Here is a 9283-nt window from a genome sequence, read left to right on the forward strand (position 1 = left end):
TTTCGAAATGTGGTGCTACAGAAGACTGCTGAAGATTAGATGGGTAAATCACATAACTAATGAGGAGGTATGGGCTCTGAGCACTATGGGACTTAACTTCTGACTTCATCAGTCCCCTTAAACTTAGAACTACTTAAACCTAACTAACCTAAGGACATCACAAACATTCATGCCCGAAGCAGGATTCGAACCTGCGACCGTAGCGGTCGCGCAGTTCCAGACTGTAGCGCCTAGAACCGCTCGGCCACCCCGGCCGGCTGAGGAGGCATTGAATAGAATTGGGGAGAAGAGGAGTTTGTGGCACAACTTGACAAGAAGAAGGGACCGTTTGGTAGGACATGTTCTGAGGCATCAAGGGATCACAAATTTAGCATTGGAGGGCAGCGTAGAGGGTAAAAATTGTAGAGGGAGACCTAGAGATGAATACAATAAGCAGATTTAGAAGGATGTTGGTTGCAGTAAGTACTGGGAGATGAAGGAGCTTGCACAGGGTAGTGTAGCATGGAGAGCTGCATCAAACCAGTCTCAAGACTGAAGACAACAACAACAACAACAACATGCTTGAACAGCCTTCGAAGTTTCCTCGGTGGTGTTTTGCTTGAGTCCGCGAAAGTACGAAGGTTTCGCGACCGTTGTAATTGATAAAATCTTCTGAGTTATAGGACCACGTCATATTCCTGTTTCAAACTTCTTCTTTCACGTCTAACGTTTCGACCGATCTGCTGGGATCCACCATCATACTGAATGTGGGGAACTACGATCAGAATCACAGTTGGAAGCGTAACCGCCTAAAAATACTTTTCATTAGTGACAATTAATCACTTATGATATGCTTAAATTAGGCACACAAACAACGCAATATCGGCGAATCCCTGTCTCGGAAAACCTGACTGGCAGCAACTGCGCTCATACGACACAAACAGGGAAGCCGAACACACGGAACGCAAACAAACCCCATGCGACTCTACACGAGTGGCCGATTTTATAACCAAATTGACCTCTCTGATGACGACTTTGGCATCTTACAGGTACGCTGACGCTACAGCTGGTCCAGAAGATATCATCGGAGACCAGCTACAACGGTAACACCTCTCTACTACCACTTCCTAAAACCGACACATGATCTGCCGCTACTGGCGCAAATCTGACAGCTGTCCTACTAACCGCCCAGACTGCGGCAGAGGCTTTTTTTTCCCATGGGGGACTTTTTTTACCTCTGCCACTAAAACCATTGTACTTCAACATCTACATTTACATCTAAATTCCTCAAGCCATCTTACGATGTGTAACGAAGGGTATTTTGTCGATCACTGTCACTTACCACCCTTTTCTTTTCCAATCATGAATACTTCGCCGGAGGAACGATTACCGGTAAGCCTCCGTGTGGGCTCGAATATCTCTAATTTTATCTTCGTCGACTTTTCTCCAGATACACGTGGGAGGAAACAATACATTGCTGACTCTTCTAGGAATGTACACTCTCAGAAGTTTAACAATGAACCATATCATGATGCAGAGCGCCTCTCTTGTATCGTCTGCCACTGAAGTTGGATGGTCATCACTGTGACGCTTTCGTGCATACTAAATGATTCTGTAACGAAACGCACCGCTCTTCTTTGGATCTTCTCTATTTCCTTTATTGGTGCTAACAATATTCAAGTACTGTTCGAACGAGCGTTTTGTAAGCTACTTCCTTTTTTGATGGACTACATTTTATGAGTATTCATTCAATGAATCTCTGTCTGGAGCCTGCCTAACTCGCGGTTAATTTTATGTGATCATCCCGTTTTAGTTCGCTTATTATGCATACTCCTAAGTATTTTAGCGAAGTAACTGCTTCCAGTGACTGTTCTGCAATTTTGTAATCATACAATAAAGGGTCTTTCTTCTTATGTATTCTCAATATGTTACATTTTTTACGTTGAGGTCCAGTAGCCATTCCTGCACCAAACGCTGACCCCCTGCACGTCTTCGTGCATTTTACTACAACTTTCTACCGCCGCGATTTCTCTGCATACAACAGCATCTTCTGCAAAATGCCTCTTGAAATTTCCGACATTATCTAATAGTCATTTATATGTACTGCGAAAAGTAATGGTCTTTACCACTCCTCTGGGGCACACCTGAAATTACTTTTACGTCTGAAGGCTTCCTCTGTTCAGAATGAAGTGCTGTGTTCTTCTTGCTAGCAACTTCTCAGTCCTGTCACACGATTAGTCTGATATTCCGTACGCTCGTATTTCGTTCTTTAGGTGACAGTGCGGAACTATATCGAATGCCTTCCGGAAGTCAAAGAACACAGCATATACTTGGGTGCCCGTATTTACAGCTCTCTGGGTCTCATGGGCGAAGAGAGTGATCTGGGTTTCACAAGATCGTTGTTTTCGGAACCAAAAAAATGTTCAAATGTGTGTGAAATCTTATGGGACTTAACTGCTAAGGTCATTAGTCCCTAAGCTTACACACTACTTAACCTAAATTATCCTAAGGACAAACACACACACACCCATGCCCGTCGGAGGGCTTGAACCTCCGGCAGGACCAGTCGCACGGTCCATAACTGCAGCGCCTGAGACCGCTCGGCTAATCCCGCGCGGCTTTTCGGAACCCAAGTTGGTTTCTACAGAGGACATTTTCGGTCTCCACAAATGTCATAATACTCGAGCCAGAAACATGTTCCAAAATTCTGCAAATGACCGACGTCAGAGATATACGCGTATAGTTTGGTGCGTCTCTTTCTCAAAATTCTTCAATCGCCTTCCGTCTACTACTTCCTCGATTGAACCGTATTAGTAGGTGGGTGATCTCATCCAGACGTACGGGCAACTTCACAGTTCCGCATCCTGTGACCGTTAGATTAGCATTCTAACCCTTTTTCGCAGAGATGGCAGTAGAACTTTCCGTGTTTATGGTCACCATGCTAGTGCGGGGGTGGAAGGTTACTACTTCGTTCTTTCTTGAGATTTCACCCGCGACCCTTGATGGCCGAACACTCGTAGATGTATTGTCATCAGAGGTCCACAGTGGTCTGCTGAAACGTTGACCACTGAAGAAATTTTAAGAGGAATACGACACGGCCTAACGACTCAGACTTAATCATATACTAGTACTTCCTTAAACTTCATTCACTGGTATATCACGTATCTAATGAGTAAATACTCAGTACAATTACGGAGAAAACGACTATGTTGCACACATTCTGAGGCATCAAGGAACTATCAAACTAGTATTGGAGGTTTGGAGTAGTTATTCCGAGATAAAGAGGCTAGCAGAAGCTAAAGCAATGTGGGAGCTGCATCAAACCTGTCCTCGCACTGAAGACCACAACAACAACAACAATGCCTATTCCGCATTTCTACGTTTTGTAAGAAGGACGGCCCTCGCAACCTCACTTTCTCCGTTATGTATAACGCAAAGGGACGTGACGTTAGGTTGACGTTCCGTGTAATCTGAACACCCACCACCATTTCACAATGACGGTCCCGTGGGTACCGTAACGTGCTTAAAGGGCGATTCACTCAGGACGTCAACGGAGTGACGCGTCTGGTCTTGTCAAATGGTGGTGCGTACACACTTGACGGAAGGTCAACATCATCAGACATGGCACATGGCAGTACTAAACGGTGAAAGAGAGATTACGTGTAGTTCTCCGTCGTATCATGTCATCCAAGAGTTAAGGAATTGGGAATGATAGTATAGTATACGAAATGCTAAAGCAAAATTCGTAACTGACACCTAGAAAACACCCATGTGATAAATTCTACAGGCAGCTGGGAACTGAAGGAACAGAAGGAATTTACAAATATATTCAAAAAACTAGTGCTTCCTCGAAGATTATATACACTCATGTTCAGAAAAAAACACCTTGAACGACTAGAGAGAGGACTTTCATTTTCACATGACATGTACATAAGAAAGTTCTGCAGAAATGATTAGCATTTGAACCATGTCTCGGCTGCAATGTCAGTATCTATATCGCTGCGCAACACCACCTATCGGTAAAATTGGTCTGCGGCTCTCGTTGTACAATAAACCGAAGGTAATGCATCAGTGTGACTTGACAGACGTGAAAGATGCCTCACAGACGTAAGCGCGAACCGTACCCTCAAATCAGTGAGTTTGAAAAATGGTTCAAATGGCTCTAAGCACTATGGAACTTAACATCTGAGGTCATCAGTCTCCTAGACTTAGAACTACTTAAACCTAACCAACCTAAGGACATCACACAGATCCATGCCCGAGGCAGGATTCGAGCTACGACCGTAACAGTCGCGCGGTTCCGGACTGAAGCGCCTAGAGCCGCTCGACCACCGCGGCTGGCCCTTAATTTGCTACCTCTCTGCAACTTCGTTGTTCAGGGTGTTCTTTTCTTCTGAACATGAGTATGCATACCAACAGAACAACAGTGTTCAGAAGTCAGTCTATATCTCAAACCCAAATATACGTGTTTATAGTTAAATAGACAATTATCTGTTTGATTTCTTTGTAGATCATTGAAGATGCCTTACACCAATTAGGTGAAAACAGGGTGATAAGAACAATAATACAAATTCGATTGAACACAACGTGTAACATTTATCTATATACAAGATAAACAATATCGAAGTAGCAATTGAGAAAGAAAGGCTAAAAACCTCAACTAAACATCAAGAAGGCAATGTATATTGCCATTTTGCTATATCTCTTGGTTCTTGTTTTATTCATTGAAGCCGACAGTCGTCAGAAGAACTGTATATTACTCTCTCATCGGAGATGGCTGTTCCACGCTCAAAGTGATTCCAAAAAATACTTTTGAGACGGCTGTTTACGTTTAATTGTTCGCAACGTAAACCATTTCATTGCCGTGGTGTTGTGGCACCTAAATAATCCACCACTTTCAAATATTACGCCTCTTTCGTGGGAGAACACTAGTAGGGAAAAAAAAAATTTCATGTCCTGCAATCTTCGCTACGTCACGCAAACGGAGTAAGCAAATACCGAATATTAAAAAGCCGCAAACGTGCGATATTGGTAACTATAAAATGTTAGGTTTACTTTTGATGTTAAAAGACGACGCCACCATTTCGTCAACGCCAGAAGTTCCCTCCACTGTTGTGCTCTTCCGTCGACCTTTAGAATGAATTCTGTCATTTGAAATACTTTTGGAAGTGACGTGACGTTCACTGCATGTAGAGCTTAAATCTCAGGCAACGCACCACCCAGTACCGAACAAAGAGAGATTTCGAGAGGTATCTTCTTACCAAAAGCTGGAATTTAGTCTCACCGTTAAGGGACTAACAGAGCTAGTTCTTGCGTTACTAAAAGCCGATACAAAATTCGGCGTGAACGCTCTCAAAAGAGCTCGTATGGTAAATTCTACACAATATGCTTACCGCTCAAAGAGAACTCAAAGAACAAAAAAGTCGCTGTGCAAACATCAACGTTATTTTCTCCACAAAATATATACAAATGTACGGAAGAATAATTTCCAGAAAACAGTAAATTTCCAGAAAGCAGTACACATCACACTTTTGCATTATCCCTTGCTTTCATATTTGCTTTCTAATTGCGAAATAACGGCAAAAATATGTACTCTTCTCCACGCTGGCTGCTACTGTTACACAGCTAAAGCAAATGCCATTAAAACATTCCAGAAGCGTCTATTTACTTTCATATATTGGATTTCTACCGCAGGACAACACACGCAGGAATAACATCAATTCCTCACGGAACCATCGCAGCCTGTCGCGGAAGAAACATAGTAGTAAAATAAATATCTAAAGCAAACAGCACAAAATTCGTTAACGCAAATAAACGCATACAGATCAGGTAAATACAACATCCTGACTGTTCATCGGGCAAAACAGTCTCTTAGAGAATTCCATGCCACGTTTTATGTTCCGTTCCGTTTGGTAGATATTTGGTGTATTTGCCACGCTTTGAAGTGCGTCGTGATACCAAGGTGACTGTCTGTTAAGAGACATGACGTCCATTGAGAATCGACTCTGAAAAGCTGATCAGTTCATGTTTTGAAGTTGATCGAACAGTTCTTTAGCCAATAACAGTTATCTGTATACAACCAAAAATTTCGAAGTGATCCAATTTGCGATGTCCTACTGAAAGGATGTTTTAACGAAAGATTTTTCATTGCGAAACTGTCACTTTGATCTGGATCTGTTTACTTGTCCAACAGTTAGCTGTCTCCACCAGATAACGCGTTAATAAGTCTTTCCCTGCTGCCCTTACATTCACAAAAGGTAATGGATTTTCAATGCCATAAGTAAGTAGGAAATTCGCAAATACTGCACGTTACTGCGACACACATGTCGGAATAACGTTTCTGGTAGAAGTTTTTCGTACTCTAGCTTATACCAACTAAATGACTGTTTTCACCAGTGTACAACTTTCACAATGGTCTACATGTCGTTTACGCAGTAATCTACTGTAAATCCTGCACCTGATGATGAAGCAGCAACGACTTACCAAGTCGAAAATGAATCATTAAACATTTCAAGAGAAATTGCGACTGTGTTAGGTACATGTTAGGATTATACGCAGTCCACATTAGAACTGTAATTTTGGAAGTGTCTACGATTAGCAAGACAAATAACAATATATTGTCCACTTACATATTGTGCATGTTAGCAAAAAGTTAACGGAAAGTTGAAAAAATGAAATGTAGTTGCTTGAGTAGGACTAAAACTACGATATTCACACTAATTATGTATATATATATCCCGTAAACTTACTCGTTCCACATCGTTTCGATGAAAGAATAGTTCAAATGATCTATGGAACGTGTAACTAACTGTGAAGTCATGCTATCACTTCATGATTTTTTATGTTTAGGGCAGTTGTATACGATGGAGAGTAGAAATGGAACGGAGTCCTTGGGTAAACTAAATAGGGGTTTAAAAATTAAGAATCAGTTACGTTTGAAAAGTGTGGTTTACAACCTGTGGATATTACCACTTTTTAGTCTTGCAGTGAAATATAGTCTTTTAATATGAAAATTATTCAGATACAGAAAGTTGCTCAGAAAGCAAATACGAAATTCGTGTTCGGAATTAATATGACGAACGGATGGATAAGGAAACGAACTGTAGGGGAAGAAATTATTATGGGTGCAACAAAAATAAAATAAAGATGGCGCAATCTAACCAGGCGAATGGGTGGTTAACGTGTAGGGCCAGCTTTTTGTTGATTTCCAAGACGACGACTTAATGGAAAATGAGTAGATGAAATCAAAAAACAAGCAAGAACAACATGTATACATAAGGCTCAAACCGGAAATGCTTGGAAAATTCTTGAGGCTGCCTATACTCAGCATTGAAGGTCAAATGGCCAATGATTATGTTGAGGCATTTCTCTCCTTCATGCGTAACAAAGTATTTCATTATTTTCTGCTTTTTATGCACTGGAATCTAGAATACGTTACTGGACATCCGGCACTGGACTTTCTTACTGTCTGTGTACAGAATACGTCGTTATTACTGAAACAAGGTTCTTTTTTTTTCAGGAAGTGGTGAGTGCGGAGTTAAAAAGTGTGGAACTTCTCCCTCTTGAGAATTAACCACCTGTACGGGTATTACATTGGGCGTTTCAGAGTTCGAGCATTGCTTGTAATTAATGAATTTTCTCTGAAAAACTGGGCTAAGTTTGTTGTCTGCAAACGCTCTTCAAAACAGCTCTCTCTGACTACAATAACTAATTTCAAGTATCACCTGTGCCACCATTACTGAAGAGCTTGGAGAACGTCGTGCCAGCCCCCGACGCTGCCACCCTCCTGCATCAAGTCTCAGACAGAATTCCTTTTGAATTTAGTCCAGTAAGTTCCACATTTAACTACGGAGTACTGATCGCGGATTGCTCACGTTGCCATGGCAAACTGTTACTACCCGTGGCTTTGTAGCGTGTGATGCAGGCCTATGAAAGAGTGTATTCTCGGTAACGTCCAACAACTTCATCCACAGCTAGACTGAGATATTACATCAAAATCACATTTTCAAAATCTAAGACGACAACGGAGACACGCATCCATTCCTTCTCGAAAACAAATTAGCTGACCGACATGAAAGATGGCGCACCTTCAACACCTCCACGGAATGCTGTCGAACTGATACTCAACTATACCTATGCCTGTGGAACATGCGAGTTCATTATAAATGACTGAGGCGATTTCATAAATTCACCTAGCTACATTGACACATTGTCAAGTAATTCAGCATTCTTATAGAAAAAATGTTTTGTAATGTTGCAGGCATACTTCCGTTTTCTACCACGAGTGCGCAGTAGTGAGCATGTACGCTAGATGGCGACAGGCACTGACAAAGCGTATGTTGTGCTTGAAATGCATTCACATCATTCTGCCGTAACAATGCAACGACACTTCAGAACGAAGCTCAACGAAGACCCATCAACTGCCGACTCCTTTCGGCGATGGTATGCGCAGTTTAAAGCTTCAGGATGCCCTGCAGGGGAAAATCAGCGAGTCGGCCTGCAGTAAGTGAAAAACGGTTGACCGCATGCGGGCGAGTTACTCACGTAGCCCACAAAAACCGAAGAAGAAAGCAAACAGACATCTGAATATATCACAACCGACCGTTTGGAAGATCTTAATGGAACCACTAAGGCTGAAACATTACTGCTTGGAGTTTCTACGAGCAATAGCTTGATTATCGCCTTGGTATCGACAGAATCAGTAGGCCTCTATTTTATAGCCCTCTATACACTACTTCCACCTTTCAGCTTTATCTTCTTTGCTTAGGGTTGGTTTTCCATCTGAGCTCTTGATGTTCATACATGTGGTTCTCTTTTCTCCGAAGATGTTTTAAATTTTCCTGTAGGCGGTATCTGTCTTTTCCCTGGTGATATATGCTCCTACATCCTCATGTCCTGTAGCCATTCCTGCTTAGTCATTTTGCGCTCCCTGTCGATCTCATGTTTAGACGTTTGTGTTCTCTTTCCCCTACTTTATTTACTGTATCTTTATATTTTCTCTTTGCACAAGGGTTTCTACTAGCACTCGTCTTTCTATCTACTTGATCTTCTGCTGCCTGCGATATCTCATCTCTCAAAGACATCCATCCTTCTTCTACTATGTTCCTTTCCCTGTTCTAATCATTGTCCGCCCCCGGTAGCTGAGTGGTCAGCGCGACAGACTGTCATTCCTAAGGGCCCGGGTTCGATTCACGGCAGGGTCGGAGATTTTCTCCGCTCAGGAACTGGTGTTGTGTTGTCCTAATCATCATCATTTCATCCCCATCGACGCGCAGGTCGCCGAAGTGGCGTCACTCGAAAGACC

Source organism: Schistocerca piceifrons, chromosome 3, assembly GCF_021461385.2.
Source record: "Schistocerca piceifrons isolate TAMUIC-IGC-003096 chromosome 3, iqSchPice1.1, whole genome shotgun sequence".
Classification (NCBI taxonomy): Eukaryota; Metazoa; Arthropoda; class Insecta; order Orthoptera; family Acrididae; genus Schistocerca; species Schistocerca piceifrons.